The sequence below is a fragment of the Neoarius graeffei genome, chromosome 22 (assembly GCF_027579695.1).
Source record: "Neoarius graeffei isolate fNeoGra1 chromosome 22, fNeoGra1.pri, whole genome shotgun sequence".
Classification (NCBI taxonomy): Eukaryota; Metazoa; Chordata; class Actinopteri; order Siluriformes; family Ariidae; genus Neoarius; species Neoarius graeffei.
Window position 1 is genome coordinate 32,654,739 of NC_083590.1, and position 19,443 is coordinate 32,674,181.

Here is a 19,443-nt window from a genome sequence, read left to right on the forward strand (position 1 = left end):
TCCGCGTCTCCATTCAAAAAACGAGCACGTGATTTAAAGCGACTATATCCATAGGATAGGGAGTGAGAAAGTGTGTGCGAGTGACAGTGACAGGGATAGTCACTGTGCGCATGCGCAGTTATGCGCATGCGTCTACTTCTATTGTTCTGGTGTCTCCGATGGGACCGTCTTACAGCGCACGTAGAGGTGTAGCATGTGTATTGCATCGTTTTCAGCAAGCGTTGCGTTGCCATACGAACCTGATATTTTACTGATCCGTTGCCCATGTGGACGCGATATTTAAAAAAAAAAAATCTCGTTGTCGTGTGGATGTAGTCTGAGACAATCAGTCTTTCCTACCACTCTAAAGTAAAGTGATCTTCTTTCAACGTGTAGCTCTTAAACTTTTTTCACCTCCATTTAGTCATGAACGGTTTAGGTTTATTTTCCAAACATTGTCCATTTAGTTCAAATAGCTATTCGAATGCGCCCCCTAGTGGTGCGACAGAAAAGAGATCGTAAGTTTGAATCCTAGAAGGCCAGAGAACAAACTTGCCCGTGATCTCTGAGTATATTCTCGTTCGTGTATGTGGAAGAAGGCGGATAGCGCTTTACGCTAAGCGTGTTTCGCTGCCCGATGATACAGCATTAGTATGAAAAGATGTAAATGACTCGCTTTACGAGAAAGTCCGCGATAGCCGTCAACGTTCCGGTTGGTAGCTGCTGAAAAATACCCCTCCGAAGTGTAATTATATGTTCGTGCGTACAGATTCGTCTCACAGGGTGTCTGAAATAAACTCTTTTCTCTCCCTACCTTATTTACTCCTTGTGTGAGTGAATGAGTGAAAGGAAAACAGGGACAGCATGTGTGTGTCTCCAGCTTCTCCGCCATCTGTCCAATCTGGTGACCCGGAGTCCCAGAGCAGGCTGTAGATAAGGACTGCTCCTCGTTTCTCTTGCTCTCGACAGACTTCTCTCACACTGTTCCTAATGCTGAACGAGTTTTTACTTTCAGGCTCAAACAGGAGGTGTGTAAAGGGGTGTCGGCTTCGGCCGGACGCTCATGAAGCGATAACTATATAGGACGGTACGATATTTGCGTGCGTTTTTTTTTTTTTAATACTTCTCACTTTCCAGTACCGAGCACGAGGATGCCGACAGAGTGTGCCCCGCTTCGTCTGCTGATTCATGAAAGCCAATTATCTCATCAGTCACAAATCAGCCCGCTCGTTTGAACAGGAGCCAAGTTGTGCTCATGGTGGGCTTCGTGGCCAAACGCGCGCGCACACTCTGTCTCGAAAGCGCAGCACAGCTCATTCATCAAAGCACGCCGATGATAGATATAATTCAGCGTTCTGCCTAATCTCATAGGGATAGCAAAAGAGAACGAGGGAGCTTCGGAGAGACACGTGACTCATCCTGCTACGCTTGTTCACTAGGAGGCGCTAGTAGTACGCACGTCGCTGGATTAACACTCTTTCTCTCACACACATGCAGTCTCTTTGTCACTAGACTGTTAGACTCTTTTTTTTTTTCTATTTACAAGCTGCAGCACGTGCAAAGCTTCACTGCTCAGCACATTTACACGTAGACCTCAATGGAAGAATCCGCATCATTAAAAAAAAAAAAAGCCCACAAACGAGGACAGAAATTTCATTTAAAAAAGTTTTCACTTTAATGTCCGTTACTGAGCAGGATCAGACGAGTAAATGAAGAAACGCTGTGCAGATAACATCACAAAGTCTCATCAGTATGCTCGCTTAAAAAAAGAAAAAAAAAGCGAACAAAAACAAAACAGGAGGAATCTGTCAGTAGGGCCAGGGACAGAGAAAAAGCGCGAGTCCAACAGGAACCAGTCGTTCCTGGCCCGGCCCTGCTGCACACAATGGCCTGGAGAATGGAAGGAACCGCGGGCCAGGCAGAGATAGCGCCACTGTCAGGAACCTCAGGGCGGGCAGGATGTCTCTGCCCCCCGATATCCCCCTCCGTTCACACACTCTCTCCTCCTGGCCCGGCCGACATGTTTTCATCCTCAGGTAATTAAAGTCGGAAGCCCCTGAGGGCCTGACCTCTGCTGTCCCTGTACAGGCCGAGCCTCCTCTATCTGCCTTCCGCAAGATCCGCCCCGGGCATCAACAAGCCTGTGCGCCAGTGCCACACTGCACTGAAAAACAAAGCTAGGACACTAAAAAAAAACAAAAAAACCCCACAATTCCTACTTCACACAACATGGTACTCTCCGGATAAGATAAGATCAACCTTGTGTCCTGTGCTGGATCCTTCAGCTACAGTTTTAATTTATTTAGTGTATCATGACCGAAGTATTATGAGGTTCTTCTGTAATGTTACTGGTGGTTTTTTTGGTATAATATTTAAATTCGATAATCATTCTATAAATAATAATCACGTTTTATTTCCAAACTCACAGATGTGCCGATGTATTTGAATGTTGCCAAATGTTTAACAACGAAATTCAATTTTTAAAGGTAAAATCCAAAATGGTTAGCACTGCCGCCTCGCAGCAAGAAGGTTCTAGGTTCGAGCCCACCCTTATGAAAAAATCCTATAGTTATATACTATAGTCATCGTGACTATATTATTTTGATGGTATTTTTGTCACTATAGGACTATACTATAGTTCTGGAGACTATAGTATTACAGACTATAGTTTTAGAAACTATAGTTCTCCAGACTATAGTCTCATCTCATCTCATTATCTCTAGCCGCTTTATCCTTCTACAGGGTCGCAGGCAAGCTGGAGCCTATCCCAGCTGACTACGGGCGAAAGGCGGGGTACACCCTGGACAAGTCGCCAGGTCATCACAGGGCTGACACATAGACACAGACAACCACTCACAGTGGCTGATGGAGGCCTTTCTGTCTGGAGTTTGCATGTTCTCCTCCACAGTCCAAAGACGTGCAGGTTAGGTTAACTCAAAAGTCAAAGTCAAAGTCCTTCCCACGCCTTACAGTACCTGGTATTCCTAGGCAGTCTCCCACTCAAGTACTAACCAGGCCCAACTTGTATGTGGCGCATCGGGTGGCGCCGATCTCCGTTTCCATAGCCCTCGGCCTCTCGCCTATTACATAGCTAGGGTTACAGTGGGGGGCTAGTCCTCTGGTAACCATGAGAGTTTAACTCCCCATGCACATCTGTATTGCAGCGTGCCTTGCCAGATGGCGGTAGGTACCATTTTTATGATGGTCTTTGGTATGACCGCTTAAGGCCTCTGCATGCTCTTGCGACAAGGCTTTCGCAGATAGCTTTTCACAGACAGTTGTAATTTATCGTTGAGCGGGGAGTAATAGGCGTGCGCGATGTTATTCACCGCTACAACGCAAGGGGGCGCGAAGTCGCGAAATCGCTAGGAGTAGTTGGTGGGTGTGGTTAGTGGAGTGTTTATCCTCCGGTTACTTATAATGACTAGAACTGGAGTCGTATAGATGTCCGTACTTCCTCACTTCCTCGATCAACCGCTCTTCGTGCTGCTCCATCTTCGCTCGTGTTTTTAAAAATGCCGGTCGTGAAAACAAACCAAACCGGGAAAGTAGGGAAGCGGAAGTGCGTGTACAGCGGATGTAGAGTGGACCAATCAGAGCCCTCTTGTCTGCGACGCTGTCTGCGAGGCTTCTGCGGTGGTCACAATTTTTGGGAGGTGCGCGCAGAGCGTCTGCGAAGGTGGGGGGGCTACGCAGACGCTGTCTGCGACGCCATCTGCGAGGACTGGGTTGTCAGCATAAATTGGCCTTAAGAGGGCGCAGCGCCCCCGTTCCCCGGTTTAGACGAAAGCCTGAAATTGTCATTATTTAGAAATCCATATTTCAAAAGAATGATCTTTTATTCGTGACCTCATTTTTTAGATTTAAATCATTTCAAGTTCAGCCGTTCGTTATCAATTCCATGCGACTTCGCACCTCTTACACGCCGTCTAACTGAGAACCTCGGTTTCCTTGGAAATGACCTCGAACTGAGAACCCAATGTGATGTTTTGGGGTCATATGGTGTTATTAAGACAACAGTGTGTGTGTTAACAAATGAGTCGCCGATTAAATGTTTGGTGACGTCATTATCTACACTGGCACAGAGGGACAGTGGAATTCAAGGTCCGCTGACCCCGGTGACCGGTTGCCCTGGCCGTCGCTGTTGCCATGACGACTCAGCACTGCAGACCTGCGATGATGTGGATGAGGTGAGTGGCTTATTGTGTGTGCGCAAAATGCGTTAATTACATTTACTGGAAAACACTGCGAAATACGGGCGCTGCAGAAGAAGAGCTGAAGAAGATGACGATCAAAAATAAATAAATAAATAAATAAATAAACGGCAGTAAAGCTGGATGTTCGGTCTCGCCCCGAATCCACGGCACCTCGTGTCTGACTCGTAAAATGGGGCGCTGTCTTCCAGCATTAGCGTCCCTCGTTTTTGCTGCGAAAGAAACGCTCCGAAGAACCGAATCAAACTTGCGGACGGCACGGGGGCTGATGAAGGAAAGCGAAATAGAGCAAAGAGAGAATCAGAAGGAAAGGAACGGAAAGGAAAAGAAAGGAGAGGAAAGGAGAGGAGAGGGCGTGTGAGTCATCACGCTGATGATGTTAGACTTTCAATATCTTTCACTCTGGGAGTCTGAAGCTGTAACAGTGCTTGCTATGACAACAACCAAGATGAAATGAAAGTAAATTACACACAAAAAAAAGAGAACAAGGCATCTCTCTCTCTCTCTCTCTCTGACGTGTTAACACGTTCCATAGTTAGCACGTCTTATCCGCACTGGCGATGTTAATTCGACAGTATGATTCTATACAGCGTTAGAGCACGCGTGTTAATCACAAAGCATTCGTTTCACTACACAGTCACTGTAACAAAGGAAGAAAGTGGAGAAAAGAAAACAAAAAAACAAACCAACCAGGAGCCAGCGATTTTTGTAAACTTTCCGAGTGACTGGTCTCGTAATAAAGGACAAACAATGACAGTTGTTTTACATGTAACAGGAAATAGCATGTCCGGAAATGTCCCCTCCCATACCGCAGCCATTCACCAACGTTTTTTATTTTGTAATTATTAAAGAATGACACTTTGTACTTTTTAACAAATTTATAGTTACGTTTAACATTGTGGAATGTCCATGAAGCAATTTAGCTCCTGCTATCGCTATCGCTATGACGTTTCTTCTTCCTCCTTGTCCAGCACTGTTGCCAGGTGTGGACCCGTGTGGACCCTATTGATCCACGTCACATGAATCGGAGCATAGTTTTACCCCGGATGCTGTAACCCTCCCATTTCTGTATTTGGGAAACAGCCATTCACACCTACGGGGAATTTACGGTAGAGTTAACCTAAGTGCATGTCTTTGGATTGTTAGGAAACCCACGTGGACATGGGAAGAACATGTGAACTCCATACAGAAAGGCCCCTGTTGGCCACTGGGCTCAAACCTAGAACCTTCTTGCTGTGAGGCGACAGTGCTAACCGCTACACCACCGTGCCGCCATAATCTCCTGACGTTTGTAAGGCAAAAAAGATGCTGATGGTTACAAAGCACTGACACTGGAGACGCCTTCCATAAATGTTCAAGATGTAATCGTTTCGCTTCACCATATCAATGACGTATACGCTTTTCGTTGTTCTCTTTTTGTTTGTTAGTTTTGAATATATACTAGGATGAGCACTTTAATATAAACGGGCGGCACGATGGTGTAGTGGTTAGCGCTGTCGGCTCACAGCGAGAAGGTCCGGGTTCGAGCCCCGTGGCCGGCGAGGGCCTTTCTGTGTGGAGTTTGCATGTTCTCCCCGTGTCCACGTGGGTTTCCTCCGGGTGCTCCGGTTTCCCCCACAGTCCAAAGACATGCAGGTTAGGTTAACTGGTGACTCTAAATTGACCGTAGGTGTGAATGTGAGTGTGAATGGTTGTCTGTGTCTATGTGTCAGCCCTGTGATGACCTGGCGACTTGTCCAGGGTGTACCCCGCCTTTCGCCCGTAGTCAGCTGGGATAGGCTCCAGCTTGCCTGCGACCCTGTAGAACAGGATAAAGCGGCTAGAGATAATGCGATGAGACTTTAATATAAACCTTTGCAATCAGAACTACTGCTGGAGCTGCTGTTATATAACCAGATTTCAGAATTCATTAAATGAATGCAGTATAATGTGGTTCCTTTCGGCTGGGGGTCAGACTGCATGAATTCGGCCTGATTTTGACACGATTTGATCGACGCAATCCAAGAACAGCGTCTGGGCTGCCCCATGACTCCCTGACAAAAAGTCTAGCATGTCAGAATGTTTTGTGTTTTCTCGCCTAGACGTGTTTCTGGATGTTGACCAGTCACCATGATTGACAATTGCGTGACCCTTCTCCACAATGATAAGAACGATGACAGGTCATCAAACTGGTGGCACGGTGGTGTAGTGGTTAGCACTGTCGCCTGTGTTCTGGGTTTGAGCCCGGTGGCCGACGGGGTGTAGAGTTTGCATGTTCTTTAGAAGAAGAAGTCTTTATTTATCACATGTACACTCAAGGGGCGGCACGGTGGTGTAGTGGTTAGCGCTGTCGCCTCACAGCAAGAAGGTCCTGGGTTCGAGCCCCGGGGCCGGCGAGGGCCTTTCTGTGTGGAGTTTGCATGTTCTCCCCGTGTCCGCGTGGGTTTCCTCCGGGTGCTCCGGTTTCCCCCACAGTCCAAAGACATGCAGGTTAGGTTAACTGGTGACTCTAAATTGACCGTAGGTGTGAATGTGAGTGTGAGTGGTTGTCTGTGTCTATGTGTCAGCCCTGTGATGACCTGGCGACTTGTCCAGGGTGTACCCCGCCTTTCGCCCATAGTCAGCTGGGATAGGCTCCAGCTTGCCTGCGACCCTGTAGAAGGATAAAGCGGCTAGAGATAATGTGATGTGATGTGTGATGTACACTCAAGCACAGTGAAATTCATCCTCTGTGTTGATTTAACCCATCTGAAGCAGTGAACACACGCACCCACACACATCCAGAGCAGTGGGCAGCCATACTATAGTGCCCAGGGAGCAGTTAGGAGTTTGGTACCTTGCTCAAGGGCACTTCCGCCCAAGTTAACCTAACTGCATGTCTTTGGACTGTGGAGGAAACCGGAGCACCCGGAGGAAACCCACGCGGACACGTGGAGAACATGCAAACTCCGCACAGAAAGGCCCTCGCTGGTGACTGGGCTCCAACCCAGAACCTTCCTGCTGTGAGGCGACAGTGCGCCGCCCATGTTCTCCCCGTGTCTGCATGGGTTTCATAACAGTCCAAAGATATGCAGGTTAAGTTAATTGGTGGCTCTAAATTGATCGTGGGCGGCACGGTGGTGTAGTGGTTAGCGCTGTCGCCTCACAGCAAGAAGGTCCTGGGTTCGAGCCCCGGGGCCGGCGAGGGCCTTTCTGTGTGGAGTTTGCATGTTCTCCCCGTGTCCGCGTGGGTTTCCTCCGGGTGCTCCGGTTTCCCCCACAGTCCAAAGACATGCAGGTTAGGTTAACTGGTGACTCTAAATTGACCGTAGGTGTGAATGTGAGTGGGAATGGTTGTCTGTGTCTATGTGTCAGCCCTGTGATGACCTGCCGACTTGTCCAGGGTGTACCCTGTCTTTCGCCTGTAGTCAGCTGGGATAGGCTCCAGCTTGCCTGCGACCCTGTAGAACAGGATAAAGCGGCTAGAGATAATGAGATGAGATGAGATGAGATAATTGACCGTAGGTGTGAATGTGAGTGTGAATGGTTGTTTGTCTCTCTGTATCAGCCCTGCGATGACCTGGCGACTTGTCCAGGGTGTACCCCACCTCTCGCCCATAGTCAGCTGGGATAGGCTCCAGCTTGCTCGCGACCCTGCACAGGATAAGCGGTTACGGATAATGGATGGATGGTCATCAAAGTTGTAGCGTTGCCAGTTTTCTGCTCAAGACACGTCCAGAACCGATGGCACTATACGGTAACTGCCTGATCCGACTTGGTGACCATCGTGAGAGACAAAAGTCATCGTTAGTGACACGGTTATACCAAACTCGCGTATACCTGGTGACATCCAGTACAGCGGTGGTCTGTTGTAACTGTCCTTAAAAGTTCGATTTGCTGCTATTCCAGGAAAGAGATCTTAAAAATACATTATGGTGATGAATACGGCTATATAACCGCAACTGGCTTGGTGAAATGAGGAAACAAACCCACAACGCTAAATGAGATTTCATGTGATCCCATAGACTTGGGTTTTCCCATTCCTCCTCTGTGCTGCTCTTCTGCTCCTATACTTCTGTGGTTTCTGGCGCTGACGCTGGATGTCTATTAGATAACTCTCTCTCTCTCTCTTTCTCTTGCGCAGTATGTGCACCGAGTTGCTCTCTTGCTTTCCTTTCTCCTCCCCTGGTTTCCTGTGCTGTGTTCAGGTTAGATTCTGGATCCTGCAGATATTATCCTCTCCATCTTTTTTTTTTTCCGCATCTAAATTCAATGACAGTGTCAGACAATGGCGTACCCCACCCAGATAAATTCTTCCTTCTACCATCTTTTCCCTTTCATCTGTCTCTACGTACAACCGAAGCAGGGGCTTTTTTTTTTCCTTCCCTACTTATCCCACTTATTCTTTACTTGTTCTTGTTTTACGCTTCACACTTGTAGGATTTTATAGAGTGCTCTGATGTAGCTTTTGTCTGAGATTGTCTTTCCACATACATACGGTATGGACGGGAGGAGAATAGTACAAGTGCCAACACTGCTAACAAGAAAATCCTAGCAGGCAGAGAAAAAAAAAAAGACAACAAAACATGAATTTTACCACAAAAACCCACAAGACTGTTGGTGGACAAGACTGCTTTTTTTTTTTTTTCTTCTCCAGATGTGCGGAAGCAAGCAGCAGGAAGAAAACAGCTAGGAAAAAGGCTGGTGTGACCTCGACGCAATAATAAACAGCTCCTTTTTTTCTTCTTCTTCTTTACCAACTAAGGTGGGGTTTACATTAGACCGTATCAGCGGATCATCAGATTAACGTTTTTAAAAACGATTCGCGTGCACACAGCAACGCCAATACACGGATACGCTAATCACATGACTAATTAGACGGCACATAAGTTGAAATGTGTCAGTGCGGCTCAGCGCTTCCTCCTCAGCGGCTGCGCTCCAAATCACTCCGCCCTGAACAGCGAGTGCCCTCTGGAGGGTGCGCACTCCGGCCCTGCGCAGCTCACAGAGCGCGCGAGTGAAGCGCACGAGCAGTGATTCGGGACTGAGCCGCTGTGCGCAAGTCACTTACCACTTGCAAGTGGAAGGATGGCAAGCCTAAAGACAATCATAACTACACAATGGGCAGTATTTGCATCAGTATTTGCAGTATTTTCATACTTTTATACTCTTTAATGAAAGGTGATACAAGGCGGAAGTCCGCGCTGTTTTTCAGCAGTCGCGTCACATGACCAACGCCAGCGAATCAGGAAGGTGGATGTCACAGTGACGTTGTCCAATGACGACGCCAGCTAGAGCTCAGCACAGCGTATCCGCGTATTTTCAATGTTTACACAGCACCGGAGCCGACACGATCTGGATTGAATACGTGGACGCTGGCGGATTCCCGTTTCCCGGCGTTTCCAGGCGTTTTAATGTAAACGGACAGTGCATCCGCGAAGAAAACGAGACAGATACGGTCTAATGTAAACTTGGCCTAAAGCAGACCTGGGCATTTTACGGCCCGCGGCCGCATCCGGCCCTTTGGTTCATTCTGACCGGCCCGCGTAAGGTTAATTAGAAATTACAAAATAAACGTATTTTCTAATTTTATCTCATGCATGGACTGAATGTGCACTGCTTTTATTTTGAAGTTGTGTTCAACAAAAACGCAACGCGCGCGACATGAAATCCCACGAAATCTAATCCCGCGATAACTACTTCCGTAATTTGTCCAGACCAACCACAAACTTGTACGTCATCCTTCAAACGGTCCAGCCAATCACATCGTGTGACGTCACCAGCAGGTGCCGGAGCCCGAGCCGATCTGTAGATCTGATACCTACACGGCATCATCATTATAATATGATGTATCTTGCTTGATATTTGGAGTAGAAAGACAATATTGTGATGTCTTTATTGTGTTTTGGGGTGAGTGTGACTGAAAAAAAAATGGTACAAACGTTCACGTTTTGTTAACTATCGTTTTGGGAAATTCGATTGAATAAATGACATTTTTTGTAAGGCAACCTCGTTTTTTCCAGACTCTTACCAGTCTTAGCAGCTTGTGAAAACAATGTTATTTACTAGCCTGGCTAACGTGACAAAGCTCTGCGAGCATTTGGTCTGGCCAAGATATTAAGCCCAACCGTTTCCCAGAGCCCGTGTTTGACCCGCCTCCCTGAAATGCCTCAGTTTGCTACTGGTCGAAGCCAGAAAAGGCTGTGACGAAGCTTAAACCAATCACATCACTCTTTCCTTTGACGTATGCGACGCGACGGGGCTAACTGGTAGATTAAACTCTTACCGAAGCCGGTCGGGAGCAAGGTGAAAACATCCTTCCTTTCAATAAATACCTCCAGGGCTGCTCTTTGCTCCGTTTTCAATGAGAACTTCCCGTTGAATGCTTTCAATACAGCATCTATGCGTAATAGATGCGGAAGCGTGAATGAAGCGCTTCCGGCATAGATTCTGTAAACAATCTATGGCTTCCGGTCGCAGTTCTACTACGTCAGTGCCTTGAACACGCCTCTACCCAGGGCCGTTGGAGATGCTCAAAGTTGATCGGTTCCCGATTTTTCGGGAGCTTGGAAGAGCTGTAGATAGCTTGCCTGGCCAGACTAAGCTCGCAACAGGCCCTCGTGTTGCGTCACGCTTAGGATGGGCGGGCCCAGGTTAGTTATTTACTGCTTTATATAAAGAAATACAATTAATATTATGCAGAATTTAGTTCAGCCTTTTGGTCCGGCCCTCCACAAAATTTTCTGTTTCTCGTGTGGCCCCATGGAAAAAATAACTGCCTACCCCTGAACTAAAGACACCATACTCCGAACATCTTGTTTTCTATTGGCTTTCAAGATCTAGACCTGCGAGTTCACACATCGAAGTTCCATGTTTATTGTGTATCGTCATCGCAAGCGGTCAAAAGTCGTACGATCCTGTGCGAAGGCGTAAATGTTGGCACCTCAATGAACTTCTCATTCAGGGAATTTCTTTTTGGGCTGCATTTCTCATCTCCGTTTCACACTCTGCGATAGGATCTAATAAAATACGAACCGATGCTAATGAACTGTGAATCTGTGTCAGGAACCGTCCTGAACTCTCAGTCCCGTTAGTACTCCTAATCCAGTCTGGTGGCGTCACTCTATTTCCATCTCATAATGTGCGATAGTGTGTTCCCAAAGGCCCTCCTCTTTTCCTTTTCATGGCACCGCTCCATCCGCTCCGCTCCGCTCCCTCCACACTCCACGCAGATAAATAATTGAAGACAAGTGTGCGGATTTGCCTGACTCTAAGCTACCTTTCATATGGTAATTACACACAAACAGTTGTTTTGAATAAAGCCGTTCTTGTTTCAACCTTCCTCTTCATTTGGGCCCCCAAATCCTACGGGGGAGAGGAATATGGTGCCAACGGTAGATAAAGCCAACTACACTTATAGTGCTAATTTATCACACGCAAAGACACATGCGCATAAACACAAGTGCCGACAGCACTCAGCTGACTCAAAGGGCCTTTTTAAAGAGTCGTGCTCTGTAAGGGATCTTAATACGTGTACGTCTCTTCGATCCGTGATCGGCTATCAACGTTTCGATTCGTGTCGGCCGTTCAGAGAGATAGCTCAAGGCTCCGCACCATCAACAAACTGCCATTCGGCAGGGGAGTCGCTGCCACGTAGCTTTATGGAAGTGGTTCAAATATTGATCTTGTTTTGGATGGATTAAAAACATTCCTGGCGAAGTGTGGTCGTGCTAGCAAACGTAGCGCTTGTCACACATAATCAGACGGACGCAAACAACGCACGCTGTGGATAGAAGCAGTTGGAAAGGACGAAATGATGAAAAATAAAGACGAAGAATATATGAAATTTCCAAACGGTGCAGCTGTAGCGTTACCTTCTCTCCCAGTACAGCTGCGAATTATTATGTGGACAATTTAATACTGCCAAAGAGGAAATAGCAGATTAAGATCATATCTTTCCACCGCTGCCAAAGTGTGTGTTTGTTGATCGGCCTCGGAGGAGGGGAACGGCTCAAAACAGACGCATCCTTTTAAGCGCCAAATGGCTCGGCTTCTCAACAGCGAAGAGTTGTTGCCTTCTCGTCCTCCCACTCTCTCTTCTTCTCTTTCTCTATATGGTTATATGTAGGGGACGTGCAGACAGAGCTGTGCTTTAGGGGATAAACCGTTCTCACCAAACTCCTGAGACGCGGCGAGTGATTTGTTCGGTTGTTGAAAAGAGTATTAAGAACGAAAAAAAAAAAAAGAAGTCTCACGGCTTATGGAAAAAGTGAAAGGAAAGAAGAAACACCCACACAGATACACAAACCCGCTCGCTCGCTCGCCCCTGAATAGTTATAACATTTTGTAAATGGTACGGAGAAATGGCAAACATATGTGGAGGTCGCCACTCAGAGCAGTAGTCAAGGCTAAGCTAATAGCGCAAGCAGAGCTGGGAATGCTTGTCCTATAAAAGAATACTTGTTACTGAAGTATGGTGCACGAAACCAGATGTTGATAAAAAGACATAAAGACGAATGGAAATGCGATTACTGGCGCGTGTAAAAACACCCTGCAACAACTTAAAACATTTCTGACCTTATAAGGCGAGACAGATTTATACGCTCGGCCATTTTATTGCTCCATGAGAGCCCCCTTTCTGTGTTCGGGGTATGGTCTTAATCTCCGCTCTGCCACAATCTGCACTTATTTAAGCGCTGGCGCTGAAGTGTATTTTGGAAGGAATAAATCAGAGAGGGATCGCGAGGGCATGAAATAACACTCCATACCGCAAATCCATACCACAGGCATTCCAAGTCCATCCATACCTTCTCTGTCTCTGCGCTCTGAAAGGCGCTGGTCAGCATTTTTTTTTTTTTTTTTATGAGCAAACCACGATCTGGAAACTTTCAGCTGCGTGAAACTAGTTAATACCTAATGGTCTTAATTCCCAATGGATTTTTAACCTCTTTACAAATTACACAAAGAAAAGTGCCCTTTTAATTAGTACGGTTAAAAAAAAACAGCTTTAACAATCAGCTCGTAAAAACGATCTTTTAAATCACCACGATTAAAAAGCAATTTGATCCGATCGACATGTTTTTTTCACAAACGGGACAGGAGCCTAGTACGGGTCATCGAGCTAGGCGTGCAGCAATATATCGTGCGATGATAAATCGCGATACAAATTTGTGGTGATTCAAATGAATCGTGATTATTCTCAGGCTGTGTCATCTGAGATTTTCCTAGTTGTAATTGCATTGTTTAGACGGCAGAGGGCGCAGTAACGTACAACTGCAGGAATGCACTTCACCATCGGCGGAAGTAACGCAGCGCTAATGCCACAAAAACACAGCTGATTGTTAAAGCTGTTGTGCGGTTGTGTACAAATAGATTTAAAAAGAAACCGGGGCTCTCTTTTTACTGAAAGCTGAAGAAAAGAGAAGCAAATGGAAGAAGTACAAATGGTCATCAACGTTTATGAAGGAAAAGACGGATTTGTTATTCACTTTTTTCATTTTTAACAAAAGGCACGTTTTAGTTAATAAGCTATTTAACAGTTATTCCACGAAATCGAGTCGTACATGAGCTGATAGCCGACTGGGCGCGTAGCACCGAGTTGGCTATGAGCCGTGTACGACGAGATTGAGTGGAATAACTGTTTTATTCGATCCACGTTCACTGGATTTTGAGAAACAGAGCTTTTTTTTTTTGCACATTCGATCAATAAAAGCTTTATACAAAACGTCTGACAAAATAATTTCCGCTTTGGATGTAAACAAACCGGCGAAATGACAGTCGCAATTTGAGAAAAATGTAATAATAATAATTCTTGAAAAATAAAAAAAGATACGTTCTTACTATTAAATACTTTCATGCCATATTTTGCTGCTTTTTTGTATTTTGGGGGGTTTTGTTTTCAAGTAGAGTTTTTATTTCGCCCTCGGTTGGTTCTTCTTCTTCTTTAGGGTTTTTTGGAAGTTGGCAAACCAACTCAAAGGTGCATTACCGCCACCACCTGGGCTGGAGTGCGGAACAGGAGATACTGGGGAAAAACTATATTCTTTTAGCTATTTGTTTCCCTTTAAATACTTGATAACAAAGTGATGTATCTGACTTGATGCGCTCCGTCGTTTTGTTTTTCTCTACTCACGGTATATGAGCTGATAGCCTTGTAGTAGAGTCGCCAATCCGAGTGTGCGATTGCTCATATCCAGTGAAAGTGGACAGAATAATAGGCTATACTTTACCCCAGCCTTTACAAAGGGGTAAGTAATTATTGTTAGTTATTAAGAAAATGAAACAAAAGGTTCTGATAAATAATCGGAAAATAAATGTTGCTTTTTTTTTTTTTTTTGGTCGGAAAATTTTCTTCATTTAATTGTTTTCAAAGCAGTCATGGGAAAATCGAACCCGGTATCATGAATTGGGTGAATGGTTACATGCCTGCATAGAGCTAAAAACGTCTATATAGATCTTTCTTATCAGAAATATATATCCCATAGGACAAACATTTCTATTGTGCGTACAAAAGTGTCTCCTCTGAAGGCATAAAGCCATCTTTTCCACCTCGGTTAGCACTAGTTGAGTGGAGGTGGTTCTGTGGGTCAGCAGCCAGAAGCTCGGGTCATTAACGGCTGTCTCACATATAAAGGTTAATTGATACACTTATTGTCAGCATGGATCAATATGGCATGGATCGCTGTCCTCTCCGCTCTCCACCCAGACCCTTATCCTCCTGTTTTGTTCACTAATTAGTGACGGATGCCCTGTTGGCCAGGTCACCTTATTCTTTCTTCTACTACAACAACAACAACAACATAAGTGTGTAATGCTTTGGAAAATAAAGCCAACGAACCCGTTCTCGGGCACATCAGTGCAGGTGTGTTTGCTCAGGTGGAAATGGAAATGAAAAAGAGATGGCGATCATGTGACAGGAAGTTAAATAACATGTTGGACTTCTGACACTTTGCACTATTCCTCTTGAACTGGGATGACCTGAAGTGTTCTCCGTAGCTTCTCCAGGGGATGGTATTTTTATAATCTGCGTACTGTAGCAACCTGCTCGTGCCGGAAGCCTTGGCCGCTCAGGAACGGCTCCTGGCAGGGGCAATTCCTTCCCAGGAGTTTAAAAAAAGCCACGTACACAACCGTAAACAGGATCCGAGGCTGGCTTTGTTCTCCGCCTCTTGCTTTCTATGAAGCTTGCGTACGCGCCTCTCAGGTCAAGTACTTAAGATCTTTATCATCATTCTTGATTCACCGGTGGAATCTCACCTATCCAATCTGGATACGGCCCCGCCTGCTCCGCCTGGCACTGGGTCACTACGACAAGAATTAAATGAAAAGAAAGAACGGAAAAAAACCAACCCATCAAGGTATTTGCTTTCTAACGCGGCATTGCAACCCTAATGGCGCTGCTTCTTGATGTCTGACATGCTGTTATGTTAAAACAGTCTCTTCAGTCTTTCATGGGGAGATAATGCCAAGTAATTCACCACAATTCCCTATTCAATTCGCACACTTCGGATCTGCCAGGGGTCCTGCTCCATTCAGTGGCAGCCATTTAACAAAATGAACGTGCTGAAAAGGAGAGGTTCAGCCCCTCTTTCTTAGATTTTCTCTTTACTGCGGCTGTTTTATGCCTCTGCCACTTTTATGAATTGGCTCTGCTGAAAAATAATTGACACTGGGCATTCTTCTCACAGGCACCTGCTGATCATTTGGCAACAACACAATTTTCCTGCAAGCTGCGCGAGTGAGCAAGCGATCGCGGCAATTTCCCTGGTAGCGCCGGGAGAAGGCTTTCGAAATGAACGAGCGTGAACTGGAGGAGAAAGGAGAAACGGAGGAGAAGGAGAGAAGACACGAAAGGAAGACGGAGATGAGTAGAGCTGGTCGATGTAACACCACCCAGTCCCCCCCCCCCGCCCCCTCTCTCTTTCTGTCTTTCTCATTCCACCACAGTGGAAACATCACTGAATATCATTCGAAATTCAATATCAAGTTTAATTCCGAAGCAGCGTATGAATTCGCAGTGGGATATTTCAAACGCCGACTGTACTGCTTCAAGTACAGCCTGCTTGAAAAGACGGCCGCGCCTGGCGTCAGTTCTAGCCATCCATATTTTTACTTCTCTGCCTTTCAGTTTTCTACAGGGCGAGCCGTGATCGACTAAATACGTCGATATGTGGACAGGGGCCTACTGTCTTTGTGTATTGATCCAGAGCTCTTGAAGCCTCCGGGGATCAAAACAAATCTTAATTACACTCCTCTTTACTGGCCTTTTCATAAAAACGTGTATCGAAATCCATGCGTCGACTTTAATAGGCGGAGCAAATCCATAAAGCATGGAACCGACGAGTCTTGCGCTTTAAAAAAAAAACGAGAGAGAGAAATGAATGAAATTTTAGTACAAATAAGAACTAGTAAGATTTTGAAAGCGTCAACCAATGCATGAACCTTGCACAAGCTCATTGAGACTCTACTGATCAGCTTAACGCATGCCTGCATTGTATTTAAAAAAAAAAAAGCATCTTCTAAAATAATACATTTACCATATACTGTCCATAGCAATAAAATACCTTTCTATGTTCGATTTCTCACTGACCAAGTCAAAAATACGCATCGCATACTTTCCATCATCTATGAATATACAAAGATGCCCTGGATCTCTACATCTCTCTCTCTCTCTCTCTCTCTCTCTATATATATATATATATATATATATATATATATATATCAGCAAAGGAAAACTAGAACTGAAACCAACCCAAATTTCCCTTTTTGTCTGCCTTTTCTCACCATCTTCATTCCATATCCCTCCCTGTAACACTTCATGCCCATGTGCGACTACACACACACACACACACACACACACACAGCCATCCTAACACCTTCGCCACCCCGAATCTTTTCTACCTTTTCACAGCTAATCTTTAAATGTAAATTCGGTGACGGGAAAATGGAGGAGGCGCACAGATAACAGGTTACATCTTCACTCCTGGCACCATCATCGCTGTTCTGCATCGCTGAAAAGCACCTATTCAATAAGATTAGCTGCTGGCAGTGTGTGTGTGTGTGTGTGTGTGTGTGTGTGTGTGTGCGCGCGCGCGGGCTTTTGTATTCATTAAACGCACATCCCTGGCTTATCGGAAAAAAAAAAAAGAGGGTGGGTGGGTGGGTGGGGAGGGGATTGGAGGGGAGGGGGTATTGGAGTGGAGGGGGGGATTGTCAGGATGGCACATTGTGTGCAAGTGTGAGGGGAAGGCAATGTGCATTAGGGCGATTACAATATCAGCCTGGTCCAGATGGAGGCAGGAAAATAAATAGAGAGAGAGAGAGAGAGAGAGAGAGAGAGAGAGAGAGGAGGAAGACAGGGAGGTGGGTTTTGTATGTGCGTGACTGCGTGAGAGAGAGAGAGATTGTGCATATTGTGTGTGAATGCAAGTGAAAAAGTGTGTGAGCTCATGTCGCGATAACAAAGGTGAAGAGAGGGAGTCGTTAATTGGCAAGAGGGTATTGGATTAACAGGAGTGAAAGACAGAGGAAGATGTGTGTGTGTGTGAGAGAGAGAGAGAGAGAGAGAGAGAGAGAGAGAGCGAGCAGGAAGTCCAGACACCTGTCAGCTGGAGCCGGAGTGTTTGACCAACAGTGGTCGATGCTCCAGATGGAAAGGAAGCGCAAAAAAGAAAGCATCTCGTAAACGTTTTTCATTCCCCTCGACCTCAGGATATATTAAACATATTCGATGAAAGTCGTGCTTTTCGTCCAACACGTTAACCCGTTTCAAATTCCGCCCTCGTGCTACTCGTCGCTCGCTTGTCTCACTTGATACATCCGGCTCTTGTTGATAAATTTGTAAGCCATCAATGCCTTTTATCGATCTGGAACTCGGGTTCCAGGAGATGGTGTGGCCATCAATAATTCATCTTTTGCCCTCCACGGTAACTGATGTCAAAGCAAATTGACAGCCTTTGTGAAAAAAACAACAACAACAAAAAAAAAAGACAGAGAAAGAGCTCTCAACATGCAAAGCATTCGCAAGACAAGCCTCGTTCATGACAAAGCTCAGAAAATGACCGACTTGGTTTCTCATGAACATACTAATTAAAAAAAATGAGCGTCATTTAAAATAACAGTCTTTTTTTTGTTAAAGCTTAACTTGACTATGTTTTTTAAAATAAATGAGCAGTCAGAAAGCCTGTCAAAGTAGACGAAAAAAAAAAGGCAATTTGATTGGTGCATGATCCTGATGAGCTAGAAAACAGCATTTGGGTGACATCACTAATTAAACAAGCCACATCCTGATACTTGGCATTTGGCCAAAATGTCTGCACGTTCATCACCCAGCACAGCTAGCAGGTGTGTGTGCGTGTGTGTGTGTGAAAACCATATTTAGATGCACAGATAGCGCATTGTTTTTATCATTGCTTCATGACAATTTATAAGGAAGTAATGAGCCGTTGTGTAATGCAGTAGTGCTCAGGCAGCGTGGCCCTCCCATCATTAAGCCGTGGTCGTGTCTGGTTTCATACGTTTGAGTGAGAGTACAAGAAAGGAACAGGTGTGACGCTGCTGTGGCTGTGCAGATGGCTTCGGGGAGTCTCAGTCCTAAACCTGTCCCTTTTTCTCTTTAACTCAAAAACACTTTCGACGCTGATCATTCATTTACCCTGAGCTGTAATGCTTCCAGATTGACTTTAACGAGCTCGCCATGCACTCGATGTTCAAAAAGTGCAAAGGTACTGATCGCATCACTGACGAAGGTGATCGATTTTCACAATGACATGTAGTGTGTATAGGACGTATCGTACACATAGTAAGTACTGTAAGATCTGCTCGACTTTTACAACCAAGGTATGGGACTAAACCTCAGTGTCAGGTGAATACTCCCTTTTCCATAACACGTGCATGTAAGGAAACGCACACTTCAATCAATCATAGACAGTAACCTGAGCTCAGGATCAAACCTGGAGCGATAAGATGACGGTGCTATCTTCTATTTATATCTAATAGCCCTATTTCTTACTTTTTTCACGCCATAGAATGACCATTTGTAAGGTTAAGTAATGCCCAGGTCACAGTGTTACCAAGCAACGCTCAGGTTCATTTGTCATAGACGTCTTCTTCGATCAGACAAACCGTGCAAAGATAAGAGTTATTATTATTATAATTATTATTATTATTATTATTATTATCCTTAAAATAACTTGTCTGTTATCACATCAGCAGGTTTTGACTGCAAATAGTAAATAGAGTAAATAATTGTGTCTTTAAATCCAAATCCTCTCATTAAAAGAGTTAGGTTGGC

The 19,443-nt window shown here is 45.4% G+C and overlaps 1 protein-coding gene across 3 annotated transcripts in view; it reads right to left on the reverse strand.

The window, feature by feature from the left end:
- runx1t1 (RUNX1 partner transcriptional co-repressor 1) overlaps positions 1-19,443 on the reverse strand; it is a 135,899-nt gene that overhangs the window by 115,045 nt on the left and 1,411 nt on the right. The window contains exon 1 of one of the 3 annotated variants that reach the window (XM_060904745.1): positions 794-892. The exons of the other annotated variants lie outside the window; for them this stretch is intronic. The gene's annotated coding sequence lies outside the window, so the exon portion shown is untranslated. Of the gene's footprint in view, positions 1-793; positions 893-19,443 lie in introns of those variants that run through there. 3 annotated transcript variants of the gene reach the window in all.